The sequence below is a fragment of the Cibotium barometz genome, chromosome 33, assembly GCF_041138505.1.
Source record: "Cibotium barometz isolate CiBa-2024 chromosome 33, ASM4113850v1, whole genome shotgun sequence".
NCBI classification, from domain to species: Eukaryota; Viridiplantae; Streptophyta; class Polypodiopsida; order Cyatheales; family Cibotiaceae; genus Cibotium; species Cibotium barometz.
This window is the reverse complement of record NC_141078.1, coordinates 43,090,270-43,116,418: the sequence shown is the minus strand read 5'-3', so window position 1 is coordinate 43,116,418 and position 26,149 is coordinate 43,090,270. Positions and strand designations below refer to the sequence as shown.

Genomic DNA, 26,149 nt, shown 5'->3' with positions numbered 1-26,149 from the left:
ATTTATCTTCTCAAAGATCAAATTCTAAGGTCCCTTTTTAAAGCTTTTAAAGCTTACAAGGGCTTGTTCACCCGCAGCAAATATTGAAGGCTTAGTAGATGGGTTTTGTGCATTATTTTCTAAGTATGTGATTAGATTTATGTGACAGTAGTCTCTGCCTCTAGAGGCAGCCCATGGGAGGTGTAATGCTAGCTTTTATTTCAAATCAGAGTGCATACCTACTATACGTGGTGGCAAATCTCTTGTTCATAATCCGAGAGCCTCAGCCCACGATTTGGCATAGAGTTTGATTAATTTTACTATTTTGAGACTCACCATCATTGAAACACTACATCATATCGATCTCTAGAAAAGATGTTTTTGGGATTAAGGAAAAGGACATCTTACAAAATAGCAAAAAGAGCAGGACGATTGTGATATCATACTCTGAGATTATTTATTTAATTTATTTATTTATATATTTTTTGAGATGAAGGTTAAGGATAGTTCGGCAAGACCTTGAGCATAATTTCCTAGTCCAATACAACACCACCCTTGTTGCCTTGAAAGACTTCAAAAGCAACTCACTACGATTGGGTGAGACAGTAGGATTCAAAAAGTCACCAGTCAAGATCTCATGTAGTCATTAATAAAATGTGATGTGATGTTCAAATGTAGTGTGATGGTCCGTGCACACCCAGTCACATACATGCCACACGACCCATTATACACGGGAGGGCACACCTACACATGCACACACAGCCACAGTTCCTTGTACACGGTCTTAAAAACTCTCAAGATCTGTACCCACTTCATGTCAAGTAATTTCCATTCTATATCTAACAATAGAGAACTTTGAGGTACCAACACTTTAATTCTCATAAAGCACAAACCCTGAAAAAATCTGATATGGGTTCTTCCAAGCAGAGTTACTACAAAGTCTAAAAGTCGGACTAGCCATTTGGGTGAGATTATAGTATTCTTGAATCTGGTTTTATTTTGCGGTTTGCAAGGCATTGACAAAACTTGGCGATGAGGCCCTAAAACCACCCCACATTTGGTGAGCTCTAATGAATGGCACACATGCACAAAGGAACAAACAGAAGGGCAAACACAAAAGGCTAAAGAAGTTAATCTAAAAAGAAACCATCACTAGGGAATGTCAATGTAGTCTAGCTCTAGACACTAGAGCATTTTAAGTATGATGTGAAGTAAGTAACTAAATGTCTTTAGAGGAGACCTATTTACACGTCCGCAGGCTATCTGCTGTTTTTGGAGGTCTGCTCCAAAAATTTGTACTAAAGGCATCAATACCGCCCAGCTATCAAACATGGCCAAAAGTATCTCCATCTGAAGAGAAACAAAGAGGACAATCATCAACAGCACACTTGTCTTCTCCAAGTATGGATGCCAAATGACAGGCCATGAAAAACCTGATCAAACACAACACTGATTGCATACCCATTAAATTACTAGGAAACTAATCTAAAAAGAAATCATCACTAGTGAATGTCACTGTGATCTAGCCCACTAGAAGACATGAAAAATAATTAAGTTACTGTAAAAACTTTTTAGGAGGCCTATTTATATAACCACAACAAGGTCCCATCACATTCCACTGTTTCAAAATGGTAGACTATCCGCTGTATTCGGAGGTCTGCTCAAAATGTGGAACAAAAGCCTAACACAAGGCATCAATACATCCCAGCTATCAAACATTACCAGAATTTCTCCATCCAAAGAGAAATAAACAAGACCATCTTCAACAGCACACTTGTATTCTCAAAGTAAGGAAGCCAAGTGACGCGCCATGAAAAACCTGATCAAACACAACAATGATTTTATATACTCATATGATATTACTAGGACAAGGCTCGTTATTCAGACATGCTTGTTGCCCTAATGCATGACAATGCAGATTGGGCTCTAAACATTCTGGAAACAGGGAAAGATGACCAATACTTTGCTCAATATAGAAGACGGCAATGATAAAGCACCAAAGCCTACAACAGATAGGTTCATTTGAATAAAGTGGTGATCAGCATACCCTGGGCCTGTTGATCCACAACATTAGTCTAAAAATAAGGCTGCATAAAATTACCTGTGCAGTAAATGCACTTCAATCCCATTCCTACGCTCATTCCATGCTCCTATCACTTTTTGTTCTTTAGCTGCAACAAAATATTTCTCCATTAGCTCAAAAGTAGAAACTATACCTTGCCTTCCCATACCTTATCATCCTCTTACTTTATTGAAGAAAGAAAAAGAAGCATGGCTTCACTTGTTCTACAAAACAAGTATTGTATGTACCCAATTCTCAATGCAATAAAAATTCTCCGAAGCTGTGAACCAAGTCAACAGAATCAATCTATCATCTATGCAAGCACATACACATGCAAACCATCAATGTAAGCTCATGAATCATGATGATGCCTAGAGAACACACACAGTGGAGCATCATCATGACCTTACGACAGTTGTATGATGTGGCCAGACCAACCTATACCCAACAAATGTCACATTCCTCAGCCCACATCATCTTACCTCTTCAATGCTCTCGATGCTACTAGGGCTCTTCAAAAACTGCATTAACGGGAGAGCAAAAGATCATGAGAATCTACCCACAGAATACTTGGCCCACAGGCACCATATGCTAGCTCCCGTTCGCGAGTCTTTTTAACAAAGAACTTTGTGAAGCAGCAAGCCTTCACCCCCCTCTTGGACCACCAACACAGGATGGGACACAGAGCATCAAGCCAGGCAGGCTTGAGGAGAGACTTCTCCATGCTAGACCATATCTTTACTTTACGGGCTTTCATAGAGGTGGCGACGTCCCCAAAGAGATGTGTATTTCTGCTTTGTGGATTTCCACAGAACCTTTGACTCCATCCCCCAATCCCATTTGATAGAACACTTCCAGGAGCTCTCATGAGATGATCTCAGGTGTGATGGCACTATATGAGGCAGTAATTGGCCAAGACTGGTGGACTCTCAAGAGATATATATAGCACTATTGGGGTTAATTAGGGCTGCCCACTCTCACCTGATCAGATTGCAGCCTTCGTGGACCCTTTTGGAGGCAGATGCTCACCATAGGCTCAAACTCTAGTGCCCATATTGCTATATGCCGACGACATTGTCTTGATCTCAGATTCAGCTGAGGGTTTGCAGACACTTAGATGCATTGGACAGATTTTCCAAGGAGAGAGACCTTATGATCAATTTGGACAAAACTAAGGTTGTGGTCTTCAACACATCTTGTGTGGTCACCACACGATTATCTTTCTTATATAGAGAGGCTCCCATCTGGAGAGACACTGTTTTCATTCACTTTTCTAGGAGCCCCATACTAAGTGTTGGCTCTTTGACACTTAAAGTACCACCACCAGTATGTATAGTGCAACCTTCTAGGGGCCAGGCCTAGGGAAGGATGAGAGGTGGAGGAACATAGAGAGGCTACAGGTGATGATGATGTCATGCATGATTAGAAGTAAGCCATCAGTACCACATGACATTATACGTGCAGTGAGATTGTAAGTTCATACAGAAACACATGTCGCATGCTATGCTATCGCAATTGGCAAGCTTAGGGTATCCTCTCACCGCCTCGGGGCAGGGACAAGAGAATATGTGAAGTATGTACCACGGGGGAGGTAGAGGACGAGGCACACGGTATGTATAACTACCCGGACCACTATTAAAGGCAGGGGAGATTCCAATGCCTTTTCCAGGAGGGATTCCGAACACTTGCATGGGTGATACAATATAAGGATCAGAGATGCATTGGCATCAGATGTAACACGCAAAAGCTCTAGGAGTCTTGTTTCAGCCCTAAACACTCCTAGAAACATGCTGATGCAAAACACAGATATGGAGAGAGAGTAGAGAGAGAGAGAGATATGCTGGAAATTCAGTATATTCATATACAAAAAGGGTACTCTGCTACAGCCCTAGGCTGTATTATAAAAAGGGTGATAAACACCAAAATTCTGGTCCCTACTTGGACCCTAAGGATCCAATCCCTAAAGGACTGAATGATTCAATCTATGAGCACTCTTTGGCTTTTATAGTCTTCTGGGACACTTGATATACTGGCCGACTGCTGGTCGGCCAATCATTTATGCTTTAAATACCCCTTCAGCGCTGCCCGACTGGATATTCCTCCTTGATCACGATGCGCCTGCTGCTGCCCTGTCCTCTGGTTCAACCGACCAGTTCTGTGAGCAGCCGACAGCCTATCTTTGCTTCTAACGCACTGTCAAGACACCTTCTTCATGCCCTCCAGGCCTTGCTCTGAGTCCACACTTGTCCTCTTCTGTATCTTGTGCTCAAATCCTAACTCTATCTGGTTCATACTCTTTATCTGGCTGCCTCTTCTGGACCAGCACCTGAGAATGTCCATGGCATTTATCATGCACATGACATCCCCCTCTGCTAAACTTGATGACGGGATTCCAACCTACTCTTCAATGACTGTCATCATCCCAAATCTTTTCCCGAAGTCCCTCTGTCATCCATCCCTGGCAACCCTTTTCTCTGAAAGCCCGGCCCGGTCTCCAAACCACTCTGTCACACAGACTAAGATCTATGCATCTGTTTTCCATCTAGTCCACAACCCATTCCTGCCTCGACTCTGAACACTGTCTTGGTCTTCTTTCCCGAGAAATGAGTTTGGCAATCTCACATCACCCTTGGAGGGTAAACCTCCCTTGGGACCGTTGCCCGAGAACCATCTGGCTCACAAGACTGCCATCCCCTTTGGCTCAATGGAACACCACCAACAAACCTCCTGGGAGCTCTTCCCGATTCTGTGTTCCTTGCCTTGGGCTTCGTATCCGTGTACTTTCTTGTACCTTGGACCTGTACACCAGCATATGGGACTGATTTAGTGTTTAGCTTTGCTGAGCCTGATGCTCTGATACCACTGTAACATGCGGAAGCTTCGGAGAAGATCGGTAACTTCAATGCTCAGAAATCAGCACTCTTTTCGCGATGGAATTAACGCACAAATTGAATGAAGATGTGCAGAAAAGAGAGAGAGAGAGAGAGAGAGAGAGAGAGAGAGAGGGAGAGATGGAGAGGACACCGTATTGGGTCCCAAATACCCTCTATAGGGTCCCCCCACCACGGATGGTGTATTTACTTTATTAGAATGATGTAAATCTGAAAAGAAAATACAAAAATCTTGACCTTTCTTGGCTGAGAAAACTCTGCCCTTGACCTGCAGTCCTTCACCCCTTTGCTTAGCACCTCCTTGGCTTGTCTAGCCCTTGTATGCTTGAGCTCTTGGTGAAATCTGAGATAAAACAATGGGATTGTGGGCTCCCTATTTATACTACTCCATAAAGGACAGAAGGCCAGCTGTAAATCCAAGTGGCCAGCAATATTCTGTCCCACGACTGTAAATTTAGTATTAAATGCTGGAAAAATCCCATTAAATGCTGCGCACTCTCTCATGGCTGGCTGGGCATTAGGCACCTGTGCAAAGAGGGGATGGGCACTGTTTATAGGCTGTTTGAACTGGTTGTATATCTCTGTCTGGCCGTTCGTCTGTGGGTGGAATGCACTGGAAAAATTCAATTTAGTACCAAAGTTATCAAACAATGCCCTCCAAAAATGATTGGTAAACTTGGCATCTCCGTCTGACACTATGGTCCTAGGAATCCCACCAATCGGGTACCAATGCCAAATGCACAACTGGGCAACATCCTCGACGGTCACATTGGCCCTGCAAGGAATAAGCATAACGAATTTGCTAAATCTATCAACAATAGTTAAGCACTGCGTATTACGCTTACTCGGACTGGGAGGCAGATTCGTGACAAAGTCCATCGAAATATCTTGGAAAGGACCCTCAAGAATTAGCAAGGGCTGTAATAACCCTATCTTCTTTCCACGAGGAGCTTTCACCTTTTGACAAATATCCCAGCGTTGTACATATGTAAACACATCTCGCCTCATCTTTGGCCAATAAAATTGCCGTTCCAATTTCTCCAGAGTCGAATTCATGCCCCTATGACCACCTGTAATGGCGTCATGGGGCATCATGGAGAAGTGCCGCCCTGAACGACTTCATGACACACAGTCGGCCTTTGTAGAAAAGCCAACCATCACGTATCAAAAAGTGGCATGGTCCTGTGGCATCCAATGCTTGTTCCCACTCTGTACCGAATTCCTCAGAATCCACATACGTGTGCTTCATGTCATCTAGTCCTATACCAACAAGATCGAGTCTAGTGGTTTGAATCGCAGTCACTTGTCCCTTCCTGCTCAAAGCATCGGCCACTGGATTGGCCTTTCCTGGAAGGTACCCAATCATACCACCGAATTGCTGGAATATCTGACTCCAGCGGTGTTGTCGATCACTCCACTGTGCACTTGGCATTGTCTGAATCCAATGTAATGCCTAATGGTAAGTGCGAACCTCAAAGTCACGGCCATACAGAAAATGTTTCCAATGTTTCAAGGCCTGTATAACTACTAGGAGTTCACGATCATAGACTGAGTGGTTTTTCTTTGCGGGCAGTAACTTACGAGACATGTAAGCTACTAGATGACCATTCTGTTGCAATACACCTCCAATTGCGATGTTACTCGCATCGGTGATCACCTGAAATGGTTCGTCCCACGAGGCAAGTGCTAAACAAGGCGCTTCTGATAAAGCCACCTTGAGGTTCTTGAATGCCTCGTGGAGTCATTCGAATCTTTTGCCTTCTTGTCTTCACTCCCTTTAGCAGATCGGTGAGATCTGCCGAGAGGTCAGAAAACTTGTCGATGTGGGTGGAGTATGCCTAGCATATACCCACAAAGGATCTAATGTCATAGGCTGTCTGAGGTACTTCCCAATTGACAATCTCGGTCACTTTAGCCGGATCCAGTCGAATGCCTTCGGCACTAATTATGTATCCCAAGTAATGCACCTGGAACAGATAAAATTCCGACTTCTTTTCATTGACGTAGAGCTCGTTGCTTTCCAGCAACCTAAGGACTTTCTCCACATCAATGTCATGCTGCTCAACCGTAGCCGAAAATACCAGTATGTCGTCCAGAAATATGAACACACACTTTCCAATCAAATCCCGGAAAACACGCATCATCATGCGGTTAAATGTAACTGGGGCGTTCGTCAAGCCAAATGGCATTACCACAAATTCATAGTGGGTCCGTTCCGTACGGAAGGCTGTCTTGGGGATGTCCCCCGCCACAATCTGCACCTGGTGGTACCCACTCTTTAAATCAAGTTTTGAGAACGCCTTTGCTCCATTCAACCTTTCGAGAATATAATCTATTCGAGGCATCAGGAATCTGCTCTTGATAGTAAGCTTGTTGAGTGCACGATAATCGACACACAAACGGGAAGACCCATCTTTCTTCTTGACAAATAAGATCCGTGCTGCAAATGGCGACACGCTGGGGCGGATGAAGCCAGATTGCAACAATTCTTGGAGTTGGCGGTCCAACTCCGATTCCATTGCCTTGGAAAGGCGATACAGAAACTTGCTCGGGGGTTCCGAGCCTGGGAGGAGGTCAATCTTGTGGTCCTCCGGTTTGGACGGGGGGAGCTGGGGAGGGAGGCTGTCCCAAAGAAAAATCTTCAAGAACTTTTCATGGAGAGCCGAGAACTTCTCGGAAGCACTGGCCACCGTCTGGGCTGTCTGGATGTAAATCATCACACACTGTGCGCCTTTCCCTGACTGCTCACTTAGCCTGCAAGTGGCTTATGAGCAGAAAGTTTGGAATTTCTAGCTCACACTTAATGGTCACTGGGCGTTTGACACATTCCGATTGATCTAGAACGTGTGCTTGTCCCACTTGACATCTAGAAGAAACTTGTGAAACCACTGAATACCCAAAATTATGTCTGCTCCTACGAGAGGAGCAACCATAAAATCACACACAAATTCTATGCCCTGAATAACTAACTTAGCACCTAGAGCTTCATACTTGACGCTCGTTGTCATGCCTGTGCTAAAACCCTCAACTTGTTTGTCCACCGAAGTCAAGTCAAAACGAGCACACCTAGTGGCCTGTTCCGTGACCACATCCTCCGTGCTGCCGCTGTCAAACAAGACAACGACTCTCTGGCCACCTATGTAGCCAAAGGACTTGAGCAATTCGTTGTGCTCATACTCCTGGTCATGGGCGCCCTTCTGCTTATCTTCGAGCTCCCGGCTAATAATTGCTCCAACTGAAGCATCGGGGTTTGAAAAACTAGGGGTCGCCATTGGGGTCTGTGTGGGAGCTGAGCTCACCACGGAAGCTATGGAGGCAGCGACAACGGGTTTTGGAGGCTTCTTAGGACAATCCCGAGAAGTATGTCCTTTTGTATGACAAAAGAAACATCTACCTTCCTCCTTGTACTAAGAAAGCTCCTCAGCACTCAACTTGCCACCTGTCTTGCCTACCTCCGCTTTTTGGTCTGGAGTAAGCTTAGACGCATTGTTCGAGTTCTTGGAGCCAAATGCTCCCGGGCTCTGTTCCTGGGGAAGACCCCGTCTGGTTCAGGCCTTTGCCCCCAGAGGCGGTAGCCTTGGGAGAAGCCGGCTGGGAAGTCTTGGGCTTGCCACCATTATGCTTCATTTTTGCACTTTGTGCAAGCGAGAGTGCGTCTTCGAAGGTGGCTGGCCTAAACATACGCACCTCCCATTGGATTTGCGTGTCAAGGCCATACAAAAATAGCCCTTTCTTGTCCGTATCAGATAAGCCTAATTGCAGACATAAAGTCGAAATTCTATTGGCAAAGTGAAGGACTGGTTGCGCGTTTTGACGCGCACCCCTGAACTCATCTTCGAGTCGCTCAAGGTAGTGGGGCGGTAGAAACCGCTACTTAAGGTCGCGGACAAACTCGTCCCACACATAAGCTGCCATACAAAATCTGTTGTGGGCATGAGCCCACTGAGTCCACCAAGGAATGGCCTCACCTTCCAAGTACCAACTGGCTAAGATCACTCTGTCAGTATCTGTTTTTCTAACTGTGGCAAAGTAAGCTTCAAACTGATGTAACCATGAATAGAGAGTTGTGGGATCGAGTTTACCATTATACTTACTGAAGTTCATTTTCTCAAGAAAATGATTCGAGGGCGCCGCCGGTATCAATCTGGCGTCCAAAGCTGCTAGGTAACGCTCGTGCTCCACGCGTCGAATGGCTTCGTCTTCAGGTTGTCGGATCTCCAATGCATGCATCTGCAACTCAAGCAAAGAGCTCGGCTGCGGCTGTGACCCCGCGAAAGGGTCCCTGTGTCGAGGATCTAGAATCTGGGATACGGAAGGAGAGGGAGGAGGAGATGGAAAACGCGATGCTCGAGAACACGCACGCTCTTCCAGAGCCAAGATCTCCGCCTTCTGCTCGTCCAACTTGGTTGTCTGGTTTGCGATTGCTCGCATCATTTGCTGGAACATATCTGTAACACTCAAGCTTGGTGCCCTAGCTGGGCTGCCTGGTGCACTCTGGTCCCATGGTTCTTGGTCTCTCTTGTCGTCGAAGCTCGCCATAGCAGGAAAATGCACTTCCTTTCCAGAACGCAATTTGACCATCCACTATCTGTGTGGGAGACGTCCGGAGGCTGAAAACCAACCGTCCTTCCAGGGACAAGAGTCACTCCGAAAAGGGGAGTTCACCGGCGTCTGAAAACCAACCACACGAGCGAGAAAAAATTCTAGTTTCTTTGCTGAATCTTTGCACTTGAAGAAGGCTCTGATACCACTGTAACACGCGGAAGCTCTGGGAGTCTTCTTTCTGCCCTAAACACTCCTAGAAACATGTTGATGCAAAATGTAGATATGGAGAGAGTAGAGAGAGAGAGATATGCTGGAAATTCAGTATATTCATATAGTACAAAAAGGATACTCTGCTACAGCCCTAGGCTGTCTTATAAAAAGGGTGATAAACACCAAAATTCTGGTCCCTACTTGGACCCTAAGGATCCAATCCCTAAAGGACTGAATGATTCAAACTATGAGCACTCTTTGGCTTTTATAGTCTTCTGGGACACTTGGTATACTGGCCGACTGCTGGTCAGCCAGTCATTTATGCTTTAAATACCCCTTCAGCGCTGTCCGACTGGATATTCCTCCTTGATCATGATGCGCCTGTTGTCGCCTTGTCCTCTGGTTCAGCCGACCAGTTCTGTGAGCAGCCGACAGCCTATCTTTGCTTCTAACGCACTATCAAGACACCTTCTTCATGCCCTTCAAGCCTTGCTCTGAGTCCACACTTGTCCTCTTCTGTATCTTGTGCTCAAATCCTAACTCTATCTAGTTCATACTCTTTATCTGGCTGACTCTTCTGGACCAGCACCTGAGAATGTCCATGGCATTTATCATGCACATGACATCAGAATTCGGATGACACAAAGATGATGTACTCAAGGCAACGCGCTGAGAGACATGCCAAGTCTCGACAGGACACCTCTTAGAGAGCCAACACAAATTTCTTCATGGTACAAGCATCCACATCAAACTCCATCACCTAGCTCCAACATGAGAGCCCACAATTGTAACATGCGTTGCGGAAGCGTGTTCATGATTAACACTAAGTAAAGAAGATTAACGCTAATCCTATGTTTAGCAAAGACACAAAAGAGAAGGAGAGATGAACCTAATCTACTCTCTCTCCTAATCTACTACATATCGCCAAAACATGCTATATATACAATGATCTTGCTGATTCACAGCTTCGTGCAAATTATCTTCACAGCTTCATGATGCATACCAAAGATCCCTACAGCCCTCTACTTGCAACCGGACAAGAGAAGCTCCTACTGATCCACCATTGTGTCCTTGCTGCCTTGCAGCATTCCCCCCCCTCGACAACCCACACGTGTGTTGTATAGAAGTTATGGAGCGATGGCGGACCTAGCGCACAACCCCCCTCCTCGCTTCGTTCGCTACAGGCCATGAGCCCCCTCCTCGCTTCGTGCAACTGCCGGCCCTGAGCGCCCCTCGCTGCTGAGTATCGATCGCCCCCCCCTCTTCGCATCGTGCAGATGCAGCAGGCGGCGCCTTTTCGAAGCGGCGCACCCCCTCTTCCGGTCGGGTACGTGATCCAGGCCACCGTCACCGTTAAGCCATTTTTAAAAATTAAAAAAAAAAGGGCACACTATGTGGCATTTGGGCCTCTAATCATTTTCTTTTAAAAGGTGTGCGCGAGTGTGAAGCACCCCCCCCCCTCTCTCGTTGGCGATTCGGCGACCATCCCCCCCCCCCCCCCCCCCCCGGGCTATCAGGATGCCGCCAACTGCACATTCACCTTCATCCTCTCTCCCGGCTCTGCCCACGCCACACTGTGTGTGCGCTCTCACCATCCACGTGCATGCTTCATGAACAATTTTCCGGAGGAGCCCTACATGCACATCCCCTACTTGAGTTACATCGACGAGATCCCCGAGGCTCTCCTTCCCGAACACAGCCCTCTTCGTGCCCCCACTCCGGAACCGGTGCCACTTTCCGCCGATGCTGGGTGGATTCCAAGTCTCCCGGACTGTCCTATCCCACTAGCCCCGGCCTCACAGGTGTACCGCATACATGTCAGCAGCCCGCATGTAACCGAACCCGACAGTTGGGCGATCTGGACTATTTTCCTCACCTGTGAGCCACTACACCTTGCTCATTTCGAGTACTTCCTGTCACGGTACCCTCAGTTGGCACACTTTCTTCTAGAGTGTAGTGTGGATGGCTTCCGCAATATCTCCTCCACGCGCCCTCCTCTGACATTCTACTGCGAGATCTTCGTCTCCGATTATACTCCATTATCTCCGGTGCCCAGCTCTTTGGCGGAACCAAACGAAGAAGTGGAAGCAGACGAAGTAACCTCTGAGGACGATCCCGAGGAAGTGGAGGACCCCGACTTCGAGTACGAGGATCCCGTTACTGCCTCTCCAGCAACTGTTCCTTCCATCCTACATCTCGGGTGGACCTTGAAGGGAGCTTTAGAAGCTCAGCTGAAACAATTAGGGTTTCATGTGGGAGACACACACAGAGAAGAAGGGAGAGAGAGAGAGAGACATGTGGGGATAAGTCGACTCACAAAGTATGAGTGTGTGACTCCCCTATCACACATATATATTTGCTCTAGTACACATAGTGCACTTAGTACATTAAAAGTACTAAGTGTACTATGTACTATAAAACTTATGGGCTTGTACACACTATAAGGGTGGGCATAATGCCTTTACCCCAACAACCTCCCACTTAAAGGCAAAGTGCCCTTAAATGAAGGAAAAGAAAAAATCAGCATGTACATGATAATATACAAGGTCATATCAAGGCTGAAACTGGCCTCATCCAATGCCCATCAAGTGTCTGCAATGAGCAAACCGCTCTGGAGGCAAACTCTTTGTCAACAGATCAGCCGGGTTGTCACCCGTATGAATCTTGACAAGCTGAATCAGCTTGTTCTCTATCATCTCTCTGATGAAGTGATACTTCACATCCACATGCTTCGTCTTTGCATGAAAGACAGGGTTCTTTGCTAGCTAAATGGCACTCTGACTGTCACAATGCAACAATGGAATATCCCCTGTATAACCCAAATCAACCACTAACCGAGATAGCCATAATGCCTCCTTGCAAGCCTCTGTGGCTGCAATATACTCGGCCTCTGTAATAGATAAGGCAGTGCACTTCTGCATCCTAGATATCCATGACACAGTACCTCCTGTGAATGTAAACACATAACCGGTAGTAGACTTCCGGTTATCTGGATGACCGGCATAATCCGAATCCGTGTAACCATGCACTAATGCATCTTGTTTGCCAAAGCAGATGCACATATCCTCTGTGCCCTTCAGGTATCTCATGACACCTTTCACTGCTTCCCAATGCTTCTTGCCAGGGTTGGCCATGTATCTAGTAACCACTCCCACTGCAAATGCAATGTCCGGCCTGGTAGCAACCATGGCATACATGAGACTGCCACAAGCTGAAGCATACGGAATATCAGCCCTGTCACTATCCGACTGTGGGCTGTCCATAGCACTGAGTTTCACATATGGAGGCAAAGGAGTACTAGTCTTCTTCCCCCCTTCCATATTGAACCTCTGCAAAACTTTGCCAATGTATTCCTTCTGAGACAAATACAACACATGCTGATTTCTGTCCCGAAGTATCCGCATACCCAAAATGTGATTTGCATCACCCAAATCCTTCATATCAAAGGTCTGATGCAGCCTCTTCTTCAAGGCATCCATCTCTTTACGAGATTTCCCGGCAATCAACATATCATCAACATACAAGATGAGGATTAATAGACTGCCATCCAAAGCTTTCTTGGTGTATAAGCAGTGATCTATGTCACTCCTCCTGAAATCCTTGGATTTCATGAATGTATCAAATTTATGATACCATTCCCTTGGTGCCTGTTTGAGCCCATAAAGACTCTTTTCAGCTTGCATACAAGCTTCTCCTTTCCATTCACTGCATAACCTTCTGGCTGTTGCATATATATCTCCTCATGGAGATCACCGTGAAGAAAAGCAGTCTTCACATCCATCTGAATCAAATCCAGATCATCATGAGCAACCAAAGCTAATACAGCTCTAAGTGTGGTCATTTTGACCACTGGAGAGAAGATCTCATCAAAGTCCACACCATATTCCTGCTTGAAGCCCTTAGCCACTAACCTGGCTTTGTATCTTGGCTTTGCATCAGGTGCAACTTTGAGCCTGTAAACCCACTTGCATGGCAAAACCTTCTTGCCTGTAGGCAAATGCACCAACTTCCATGTTCCATTTTTGTGCAGAGAATCCATCTCTGACTTCATAGCACCCTCCCAAAGAGCCTTGTCTGCCCTCTGTAAAGCCTCCTTATAACAAGAGAGCTCCCCACAGTCAGTGTGCATCAAGCAGTCAACCCCTGGAACAAACCTGTCAGGGGGTCTGGAGGATCTTGTGGACCTCCGTACCCAATGATCATCATTTGCAGGTTGCTGTCCAGCCTGCATATCACCTATTCGTGGCTCCTGTTCCATGCCATAAGGTTGAAAGATCATGCCCGGTATCTCCTCTAACTGTGGGATATCCATAGGGATATCTTCTGCCATCTCTGGCTGTCCATTTGGACCATTTTCAGCACCATTTAAGGGCTGGTTTTGTTGCTGTACTGGCTGATTTACAGCCCTTGGTTGTTGTCCATGATGTCCATCATCATCAAAGATGACTCTGCCAAGCTCCTGTTGCCTTGCAAGCTCCTTATACATGCATGTTTCATCAAAAATGACATCATTGCTACGTATAATCTTTCTATTCACTGGATCCCAAAGTCTATACCCCATTTCACCTCTATCACCATATCCTAGGAATATGCATTTGTGAGACTTAGGATCAAGTTTGGTGCGTATTTCCCTGCGTATGTGCACGTACGCAACACAACCAAACACTCTCAAGTGCTTGTAGGACGGAGGCTTCCTTGTCCATACTTCCTCTGGCACTTTCCCACCAAGCCTCGTGTTAGGTGACCTGTTTATAAGATGAACGGCTGTCATAACAGCTTTAGCCCAAAAACCATGAGGTAACGCAGCATGTGACAACATAGAACGGACCTTCTCCTGAATGGTCCTGTTCATCCTCTCTGCTGTCCCATTTTGTGGAGGATCATAAGGAGCAGAGAGCTCCCTCTTGATGCCTTTAGCATCACAAAAGTCCTGAAACTGTTTGGACATTGACTCTCCACCATTGTCAGAACGCAAAGCCTTCAGTGTTTTGCCAGTTTGATTCTCAACATGAGCAACAAACTTCTCAAACACTGAGAATGTATCACTCTTCAAACGAAGAGGATAAACCCACACCTTGCGTGTGGCATCATCAATAAAAGACACAAAATATTTTGCCCCTCCCAAAGAAAGCTGAGCCATCTCACATACATCTGTATGCACAAGCTCTAACTGAGCATCTTTCTGTCCAAGAGCTTTCTTGTGGGGGCACTGGAGTTGCCTGCCATATAGCAATCAACATATCATCAACATACAAGATGAGGATCAATAGACTGCCATCCAAAGCTTTCTTGGTGTATAAGCAATGATCAATGTCACTTCTCCTGAAATCCTGGGATTTCATGAATGTATCAAATTTATGATACCATTCTCTTGGTGCCTGTTTGAGCCCATAGAGACTCTTTTTCAGCTTGCATACAAGCTTCTCCTTTCCACTTACTGCATAACCCTCTGGCTGTTGCATATATATCTCCTCATGGAGATCACCGTGAAGAAAAGCAGTCTTCACATCCATCTGAATCAAGTCCAGATCATCATGTGCAACCAAAGCTAACACAGCTCTAAGTGTGGTCATTTTGACCACTGGAGAGAAGATCTCCTCAAAGTCCACACCATATTCCTGCTTGAAGCCCTTAACCACTAACCTGGCTTTGTATCTTGGCTTTGCATCTGGTGCAACTTTGAGCTTGTAAACCCATTTGCATGGCAAAACCTTCTTGCCTGCAGGCAAATGCACCAACTTCCATGTTCCATTTTTCTGCAGAGAATCCATCTCTGACTTCATGGCACGCTCCCAAAGAGCCTTGTCTGCCCTCTGTAAAGCCTCCTTATAACATGAGGGCTCCCCACAGTCAGTAAGCATCAAGTAGTCAACCCCTGGAACAAACCTGTCAGGGGCTCTGGAGGGTCTAGTGGACCTCCGTACCCAATGACCATCATTTGCAGGTTGCTGTCCAGCCTGCATATCACCCATTGGTGGCTCCTGTTCCATGCCATAAGGCTGAAATATCATGCCCGGTATCTCCTCTAACTGTGGTATATCCATAGGGATATCTTCTGCCATCTCTGGCTGTCCATTTGGACCATTTTCAGCACCATTTAAGGGCTGGTTTTGCTGCTGTAATGGCTGATTTACAGCCCTTGGTTGTTGTCCATGATGTCCATCATCATCAAAGATGACTCTGCCAGGCTCCTGTTGCCTTGCAGGCTCCTTATACATGCATGTTTCATCAAAAATGACATCATTGCTGCAATAATCTTTCTATTCACGGGATCCCAAAGTCTATACCCCATTTCACCTTTGTCACCATATCCTAGGAATATGCATTTGTGAGACTTAGGATCAAGTTTGGTGCGCATTTCCCTGTGTATGTGCACGTACGCAACGCAACCAAACACTCTCAAGTGCTTGTATGACGGAGGCTTCCCTGTCCATACTTGCTCTGGCACTTTCCCACCAAGCCTCGTGTTAGGTGACCTGTTTATAAGATGAACGGCTGTCATAACAGCTTCAGCCCATGAGGTAACGCAGCATGTGACAACATAGAACGGACCTTCTCCTGAATGGTCCTGTTCATCCTCTCTGTTGTCCCGTTTTGTGGAGGATCATAAGGAGTAGAGAGCTCCCTCTTGATGCCTTTAGCATCACAAAAGTCCTGAAACTGTTTGGACATATACTCTCCACCATTGTCGGAACGCAAAGCCTTCAATGTTTTGCCAGTTTGATTCTCAACATGAGCAACAAACTTCTCAAACACTGAGAATGTATCACTCTTCAAACGAAGAGGATAAACCCACACCTTGCGTGTGGCATCATCAATAAAAGACACAAAATATTTTGCCCCTCCCAAAGAAAGCTGAGGCATCTCACATACATCTGTATGCACAAGCTCTAACTGAGTATGTTTCTGTCCAAGAGCTTTCTTGTGGGGGCACTGTAGTTGCCTGCCATATATACAATGCTCACAAAACTGAAAACTTGAAAACTTTAGAGAAGGCAAGTAACCCAAACGAGACAATTGCTCCATTCCTTTGACACTCATGTGTCCCAACCGGCTATGCCACATAGAGATTTCCGGCAGCTCGGTTGCATTTACATTAGCATGGTGACAAACACCTGCATGCATGAAGTAAAGAGTGTCCACCTTAGAGCCTCTGGCAACAACCAGTGAGCCCTTACTAATTTTCCACTTTCCACGACCAAATGTGGTAACATAATCAGCATCATCAAGCTGTCCAGTAGAAAGCAGATTCTTCTTGATCTCAGGCACATGCCTGACATCATGGAGCATAAGCTGTGAGCCATCTCAAAACACAAGCCTCACATCACCTCTGCCAAGAATCTTGCATGCATGGTTATCACCCAAATAAACTACTCCTTCATTGCCAGCAGTATACCTGACAAACAAGTCTTTGCAACCTGTGACATGAAAGGAGGCACCTGAATCAATGATCCATGAGTGCATACCATGACCACCTGTAAGAAGTGAATGGGCATCAAGTGAAGACGTAAATAGGACCTCATCCTCACTGTCACCTGCATGTGACACATTGACTTCATCAATCTTGACTCCACTTTTGCCTTTTGGCTTTACATCTTTGGCTTCATCTTTGTCTTTGCCTTTTCCCTTTTCTTTTTGATCGTTTTTTCATTTGTAGCATTGCTTTTTAATGTGTCCCTTCTTGCCACAATAATGGCATTCCAAGTCCTTTTTGGAGCGAGACTTGCTCCTTCCCCGTTCTTGGCTTTTTCCCCTTTGCTGGGATCTCCCACGTGCATTCATTGCATTGGACTTTCCAACAGAGTTGTTTTTCCTGTTCATCTCTTCTTGAAGAAAAACACCCTAAACATCTGCATATGACAGCATAGCATTCGAATTGCTAGTGGCTGTCCTGAATGTGTCCCAACTCTCTGGCAAAGTGCATAAGAGAAAAGTGGCTTTGAACTCATCGTCCATTGCCAACTTTTGATTAATAACCTGGCTGACAATACCATTAAACTCATTTAGATGGACTGTCATAGACGCCCCTTCCTTCATCTGAAGACCTATGAGTTTCTTCAACCAATACACTTTGCTTGAGGCACTTTGCTGGGCATACAAGTCCTGCAATCTCTGCCACATTCCCCAAGCTGTCTTCTCTTCACGAATGCTGAAAAGTAAAGAGTCTGACACAGACAACATGATAGTAGATCTTGCCAGCTCATCCATATCTTCCCACTCTTCAGCAGTAAGAGAAGCGGCATTACACCCCTTTCTTTGATAGGCTTGTGCTGCTTCTTCTGGAGCAACACATTATAGCACTAGGTTTGCCAAATATCATAGTTATGTGAGCCTTCAAGCTTCTTGATGTGAAGCAATGAAGAGCTCTCACCTATGGTTGCCATAGCAATATGCAACCTATCAATGCCTGACTCCCTGCAAAATGTGCAAACACTGCACCAAAAGCACACAAAGCGCTCACAGTTATTCTCCCAAGCTTTATCTCCCACTGCGGAAGCACAAATGCAACTCTACTCCCACTTTATGTGATGAAATCACCAAAATCTGGTTGCTGCAGATTTAGGACAGCACCTTAAATGTGCTCTGTTCCCCTTCCAAAGTACTGTACAGCAGTACTAAGTGCTCACCAATGATGTACCAAACTTGTACCGGCAAGTACAGCAGCTGAAATTGAACCTTTTCCTCACTCAAATCAGTGTACAGCCATGCCAAAACTTGCACAAAGCTGTACCAAATCTGTACCAGCAGGTACAGTAGCAATAAATGCTCTCCTGGCTGTCCAAATGAGTGAAAATCAGACTTTTACAGTCCCGAACACTGCATACAACAGTCCCGAACAGAAATTGGGCAAAAGCCCCTTGACTGCAAGCTGATTTCTGAGGATTTAAGGCATAAAAGTCTTGCCTGCTGCTTTGCCAAGCTCAACAAGCATAAAATCTTGAAAAGCCCCTTGATATAAGATCAATTGCTGATCATACATGGTACATTGACGCACATGAAGGCATCCAGAGTCTTCACAGTGCTTCCCCCTCGCCACATATACATCAAATACATGAAAGCCCCTTGATTTACAGGCACATTGAGTGCTTGGCAGGCATCAACACGTTGCCCAAAGCATCAACTGCGAGTGCCTGCATGCAAATCAACTTAATCAACACAAAAGCCCCTTGATTTGCAGTGCAATTTGCTGCAATTTTGCCCGAATGTGCAATTTCTCACATCATACAGCATGTATGAATGCTTAATTGCACAAATACATCAAAAGCCCCAAATTTTGACATCCAATTTCCTGCAAATTGATCCTGATTGTGACCAATGTCACCCAATTTTGCCAATTTTGCTCAGAAATTGAGCAATTCGGCACCTATACCTGCTCAATTGATTGAATTGATAAGAAATTCCCAAAATTGAAGGCAAATACCTCTTAATTTTTGAATTTCTCTGAGATTTGCAAGCTGAATTTTTGTTGATGCTGTTGCAAAAATCTGATGCAGAAAGGGGGGGGGGGGGGGGGGGGGGCGCTTCTTGCTGATGTTGATGCTGATGCTCCTGCTGCTAGTTCGAACGAATGGTTACATCTACCACCAGCTTGTGTGACCGGCTACACTGCTACAGCTTGTGGATCCCTGCTCCAGGGTGTTGGCTCTTCTCTGCTGCTGCGTATTGGGCTAGAAGTCGTAGGCGGGAAGGACATCATCTGCCGAGAAATCGAAGCCCTGCTTGTTGTCGCCCGCGGCTTTGCGGGCATTCGGGTAGGCAGTGACGGCGGCCCTTTGTTACACCTTGGCCAGGACTACGTGCGATGGGCTGAGTGCCGGTGACGAGTTTCGCTATCGCCGGTGACGAGTTTCCAGTTGTGCGCGAAGGCTCCAGCACGGCGCCCGACTTTTATTTGCCACGTGCTCGCCTAGCGATTACACGCCTGCGTGTGATTCAACGCAGAAATACGCCGCTGCACTCCTTCGCTCGCCTGCCTGCGACCTTCTACGCCATCGCTCCCAGCTGCCTTCACCGCCTCCACCTGAAAGCCAGCCGTCTAACTTCACTGTTCTATGCTGGCCACCCTGCAGCCGTCTAGCTTCATTGTTCTATGCTGGCCGAAGATGCTATCTGTAAGCACCTGCTCCACAGCCTGAAATGCAGCCTGAGATGCTATCAAGAGGGAGGGGAGGGAATGACCAAAGCTCTGATACCAGTTGAATGGGAGAAGAATTAGGGTTAGAGTGTGGGAGACATACACAGAGAAGCAAGAGAGAGAGAGAGAGAGAGAGTTGTGGGGATAAGTCAACTCATCAAGATGAGTGTGTGACTCCCCTATCACACATGTATATTGCACTAGTACACATAGTGCACTTAGTACATTAAAAGTACTAAGTGTACTATATACTATAACTTATGGGCTTGTACACACTATAAGGGTGGGCATAATGCCTTTACCCCAACACACCTTCATGGGGGAAGGTTCATCCGACTTTTCACATTTCTTGGCTCAAACAGTATGTTCAAGGAGATTTGCCTGTTCCAGACTTATCTTCATATGTACCAGCAATTGAAGATGACCATATTATCCTTGTTCTAGAAGTAATTCTTGACGTGCGACAGAAGAAAACAAGAAGAAAGTTGACTACAGAATTTCTTGTGAAGTGGATGGATTTGGATGAGTCTGATTCCACTTGGCAAACAGATGAAGACATGCAGCAGTACCCTAATCTTCTTCAAGAGTTGTTTGACAAACGGATGTCTATCATTTGACACATGGGTGTTGTTTGACAAACGGATGTCTATCATTTGACACATGGGTTTTATTTTAAATGGGAGGGAATGTCACGATTGTGACGTATGTATGTATCAGATCCTCTCTTCATTTGCTGATTCCTGTTGCAGATGCAAAGAGTAACCAGCCAAGGGAACCCCTACTCTCGACTGGTTGTGACTCTTCGCCAAAGGATGTACCTCTTCATCGAATAGCCACATCCCTTCGACGAATGGTTGTATCCCTTGATGAATGGTTGTGCCTCTACATCGAATAGACACATCCCTTAGCCTAAAGTTGTATCCTTTCGTCTATGGTCATGTCCTTTCGTCAAAGGACATGCCTCTTCAAATGTGTCTCTTCATCTCCTATATAAGAGACCTATTGTACTCAGTTTAATAAGAGACCTATTGTACTCAGTTTAATTCAATTCAATCTTCTCTCAAGTGTTCTCCTAAAGTCTCTTGTTCTCTAAGTTAAGTACTTAAGTAGTAATTAGTACACAATATGAGGGATTAACAACATAATCCTCACAGTGTGTGTGTGTGATATCTAGCATCCATACAAAAATAGCATGAAAGACGATGGTAATACTGAAATAAAAACTAATCTATTAACTACTGAGCAATGAACACTGACTAAATAATTAAAAAATGGGCCAAATAAGTGTTGTACATTGAACCTCATATTTGGTACGAAGACCTTATCCATATGAGGTACGGTACATATGGAGTGGTACGGAAAGTACTAAAGGTACACATCGGATGAGTATGGGTGCGGAATGCAACTATGCACGCTTCCATCACATAGGCCTAACACTCCCTCTACCATCAGATCAATTCTAGTCGAGGCAGGTATCGTCATTAGCTGATCAAGCATTTCTCACTCTACAGAAGATCATATGCTGATTACAAGTACATACACTAGTGTTAGATGTTTTCTCTTTACTTTTTCTTAGTTTCCCATGGCTCAACAGTATATCCATGGTACCACTGAATCACTTTTGGTCTCATAGACCCTTCGGTAATTTCTTTTCCTCTCTCTCTCTCTCTCTCTCTCTCTCTCTCTCTCTCTCTCTCTCTTATTGAGGAGATGAGGGCACGCCGACAATGTGTCAAGTGTTGCTGTGTGGACTTTTGTAAGGCCTTTGACTCAATCCCGCGATCAAGACTCTTGGGCCGATCGAAGAACTTCATTTCCCACCAAAGATGATGTCGCATGTGATGACACTAAAAGAGTCTGTGATGGGACGGGTTCAAGCACCTGAAGACCTTTCAAGTGAGACCAGTAGCACTAAAGGGGTCAAACACGGCCATGATAAAGCCAATATGGATCTGATGGCCGAGAGAATATCTGGCCTCTATGATGGAAGCATATCATGGTGTCAAAGAACCTCCTCGATCCTCATATGATGCTCTAGGTCAAGGACGTCTGGCCCACAAAATAGATCGAGCTCTATCACTGAGGACCCCTCTAGGGCATATCATGTAACTATATACACATATAGATGGATCTTATAAAAAAGAGACAAAATATATCCACTGCATATCATTGCTTACCACTTCTTGCATGCATTTGTTCAAAGCCACAAACTCAGCTGAGCACACGCCTTGCTCTATGGATGGAACTTTGCTAGCCACACATTGACCATAAACTTTAAGCTGCATAAAATAAACTCGCAAGTAAAACAACTGATTAGTGTCATGAAGATCTGAGCAATGAGAACCAAGGGCACACTCACCTCACAAGAACAAGTGACAAAGACAAGCCTGAAATTGGATGGAATGTTGGGTCGGTCCGGCCTGGGCTTCCCCATAGCTTTGCTTGGCAAACCCAAACCTACAATGACAAAAACAGTTAACATTTAGATTTCACTACAATATAGAAAATTTAACAAAGTGATACATCTAATTGGCACTGTATGCAATAGTATTAGAACTGTCTAAAGGTGATGGTGTTGCTTTTCCAAAATACTTTAGGAGGCAACATGATTAATCTCGTAAGTCCCTCTCACTCTCAGAAATCTTGTTCTCAAGAGTCATTGTAGTTTCTCTCTCAACACCAAAACCCTCAAACTTACTTTTGAAGATCTCTCTTTGCCCCACACTCTTCAATAACTATGCAGGTCACCAGCTGGCCGTTTTCCATGGGAGTTACCCATAGAGTTCAACATGTACCACGGGTCCACGGGAGTTACCATGAAGCTAGTCTACTAGACACTTGCTATGGGAGTTACTCGCATAAAACTCAAATTTCACAATAGAGGAATAAAGTATTTATTAAGTGATACAATAGATGGCAAAGCCCCACACCCATGTGCTCCTATGAAGGGAGCTTTGATGGCTGATCTGGAAGTGGTATGCTAGTAGAAGCTAGGGATTAAACTCACAATGATGATTGATAAAATGTGTGCAGAAACGACTCGCCGTGTTTCTATATAAGCCTATACACACGCAAGGCCTACATGACATGAACGCTTAGGTCCGCTTCATTGAGGGCCAATGCACATGTCACATACCATGTTGATAGCAATTTTGGCAGCTGAGGGTATCTTCTTATCGCCTTAGGGTTAAGTCTAGCAAACCGAGGGCATACCACAAGATGCACATATATGCAAAGCAAGCTCCACAAGAGGAGTAAATGCTTACTAAAAGGCAGGCGTCCTGAATAAAAATCCAGGAAGAAACAGAAACGACAGTGCCCAAAAAAAAGCTTACTGATTCGTGTATTACTTCCAGCTACTGGGTATGAGAGAAAACCCTTTTTAAAAATCTATATTTACGTTCTGATGAACCTGTATACACAATCCCCTTGTTATTAGGGTTTCATTTCTACCGACATTTTTACTTCTGTTATTTGGTGCTCGTCTGGTTTCTCAATGGAGATGGAGAGTGAGCACCATTTCACCTGACTGACTGATTTTACACAGGCCAAAGAACAGCTCAAGGGTCCAACAGGGTTTCAAAATCCATGTGTTCTAGCTCACCTTCTCTTCGTCCGCGCGCCCCTCTTCGAATTCGCAAGTACTCGGCCTGTGGATTTTTGAAAAGGATTTTGTTTAGCGCTTCTAAATTAATGGTTCACAAATGGGTCTTTGTTAATGTCCATTTAGCCCTAAACAGCATGGATGTAAGTGGAATCTTGGCTTCAAATCCTAGAACTTGTTCAATCTTCTAAAAAGCCTTCTCAAATTGATGGGAAAAGGATATTTTCCTCCTTTAAAACTATAAATTTTAAATAGGGCACCAAAATCTTTTTCTTGCGTTCGTAATTTTTGGAGCTAGTCAATATAGTGTTTTTAATGTAAATAAGACGATATTTTATAGTTTTTTTGCCATGAATCTCGCATGATCTTCCTTAATATGGTGCTATTTGACATATAGCATTTCTCCATGCTTCCAAAAAATGGCTTCTTCCCCAACGCGTTGCATTCGCACAACTTCCCAACGTGCAGATGATGGTGCAAGAGGTGGAGGAGTAGGCACTTTGCTCTTCCGAGCATGCACATGATGGTGCAAGGGGGGGAGGGAGGGAGGGAGGGTGAGGGGAGAGGAGGCGACCAGGCAAGAAGAAGGTGGGGGAGGCAAGCAAGCGGGAAGAAGGTGGGGGAGGCAAGCAGGCGAGGGGAGGACATGCAAGCAGGCAAGGGAGGAGATTTGGTGAGGGGAAGGTGGGGGAGGTGAGCATGCGGTGAGGGGAGGCGGATACCTTGAATTAAAGTGTGAAGAAACTGCTTGTTCAAATTGCAATTTCCTCTTCAATTCATGAAGAAAAAATTGATGAGGGTGAGGGGAGAGGAGGCGACCAGGCAAGAAGAAGGTGGGGAAGCAGGTGTGGGAAGAAGGTGGGGGAGGCAAGCAGGCAGGGGAGGAGATTTGAGGGGAAGGTGGGGGAGGTGAGCATGCGGTGAGGGGAGGCGGATACCTTGAATTAAAGTGTGAAGAAACTGCTTGTTCAAATTGCAATTTCCTCTTCAATCCATGAAGAAAAATTTGATGTAATCATCAGTAAAAATGATTTCCCAAACATTGGTCATTTCTTGATGGAAAAAACAAAAGAAAAGGCAGATAGTTGATGGAATGAGAAGTTGGCAAATTGTGTCTTCCAACTAAAACCCCAACCGAAACCTAGCACACCCTCTATGAAAAGGAATGAGCTTTTCAACACTCTTTTGCCAATAAGGGGAAATTGTGTCCTTCCAACTAAAACCCCAACCAAAACCTAGCACACCCTCTATGAAAAGGAATGAACTTTTGAACACTCTTTTGCCAATAAGGGGAGGTTGTCACACGAGGCTAAACTTACATAAGGGACTTTAAACATTACAAGCAAAGTTTGATTCCCTTTTCCATTTTACAAGGGGGATGATCACTGAGGGAGCTTTCCTTGGCTATCCTCTCTCTCTACTTGAACAATCTCTCCTAACTATTCCCACCACCATCATCTCCCAGCCCATCCCAGCCCCCTCCACCACCAACCTTCTCCTCCCTTTCTATCTCTATCTATTACCATCTTCCCTTCCTCTCCTCTCCTCTCTCAAACCATCTCACATCTTTTTGTTTCTCTCTCTCTCTCTCTCTCTCTCTCTCTCTCTCTCTCTCTCTCTCTCTCTCTCTCTTTGCTCACTCTATCCTTCTCTTTGCCAACTCTCTCTGTCCTCCCTATCTCACTCTCTCTATCCTTCTCTCTTTTTGCTAATGTCACGGATTTAATTTTCTAGGAAGATAGAATTTAAAGAAACTTGCAAGAATTGACTTAACAAATAAATTCATCAAACACCACATGCTCAACATATTCAATAATTGAGAGAAAAACAAATTTAAAAAAATACTTAGCTCACAAAGTACGCGACTCCACCCAAGATTGGGTGCAATCATCCCCCCTCGTGTGTACGGCCTATTTCCCCCACACATGAGTATTTATGAGATATTTTTTTACAATTCAAGTCTCCAAAAATACAAAAAGGTGCTTTTCTTGCACGACACTCTTATTTTCAAAAATAGAATGTCCATAAATTGAGGCTTAGATTTAAAGCATATCACACTTTACAAAAATATTAAGGATCAAGTCTATGCTTGATAAACTAAGGCTTTTCCAAATAAATCAAAATGTACACAAGCTAACACATGTATATACAAACAAAGCTTGTTTACAAAAATGGTGTGCCAAGTAATAAATTTGTGCAATTCCTCCTCAATCTTCAGAATCCTCTTCACCTATAGAATAACCAACAATAAATTAGTGAAACAAATATTCCATAAACAAACCATAGCCACACACATGTTTGCCAGGTGTAAGTAACTCGGGAATCACCCTCCATACGAACTAATTGAAACAAACATTGGAGACCCCAAACATACGTCAATATCCACCAAAAGTATTAATATTTATAATGACATCACCCATGATATTAACATAATTTGGCTTGACGCAAAGATAATCCAAGCATCCCTGAATTATCTAAGAGGGTAGAATAATATTTTTAAGAGGACTTGAAATATATTCCCATAACATTCCCTCTTGCTTGAGTTTGCAATTGCCCTCAATTGCAGGTTTGTTGAAAAGAATGGAGCATCTCTGCTGGGAAAGCACGAAAATATTTCTCAAGCACCCATCTTGCATCTTCACTCACAAGGATGATTTTGGAAAGTCACTAAATATTTGCTATATTGGTTTCCCGTTCTAGTTGATGTATCAACAATAGTGTCT

The 26,149-nt window shown here is 44.8% G+C and overlaps 1 long non-coding RNA gene across 1 annotated transcript; it reads right to left on the bottom strand.

Moving 5' to 3' along the window:
- Positions 1-1,568: 1,568 nt before the first annotated feature.
- LOC147619598 (uncharacterized) lies at positions 1,569-23,553 on the bottom strand. The gene is made up of 5 exons (XR_015261918.1): positions 23,427-23,553; positions 22,182-22,279; positions 22,000-22,101; positions 2,081-2,150; positions 1,569-1,798 (listed from the first exon to the last, which is right to left on the bottom strand). It is a non-coding gene; the product is annotated as an uncharacterized LOC147619598 (long non-coding RNA).
- Positions 23,554-26,149: the final 2,596 nt, after the last annotated feature.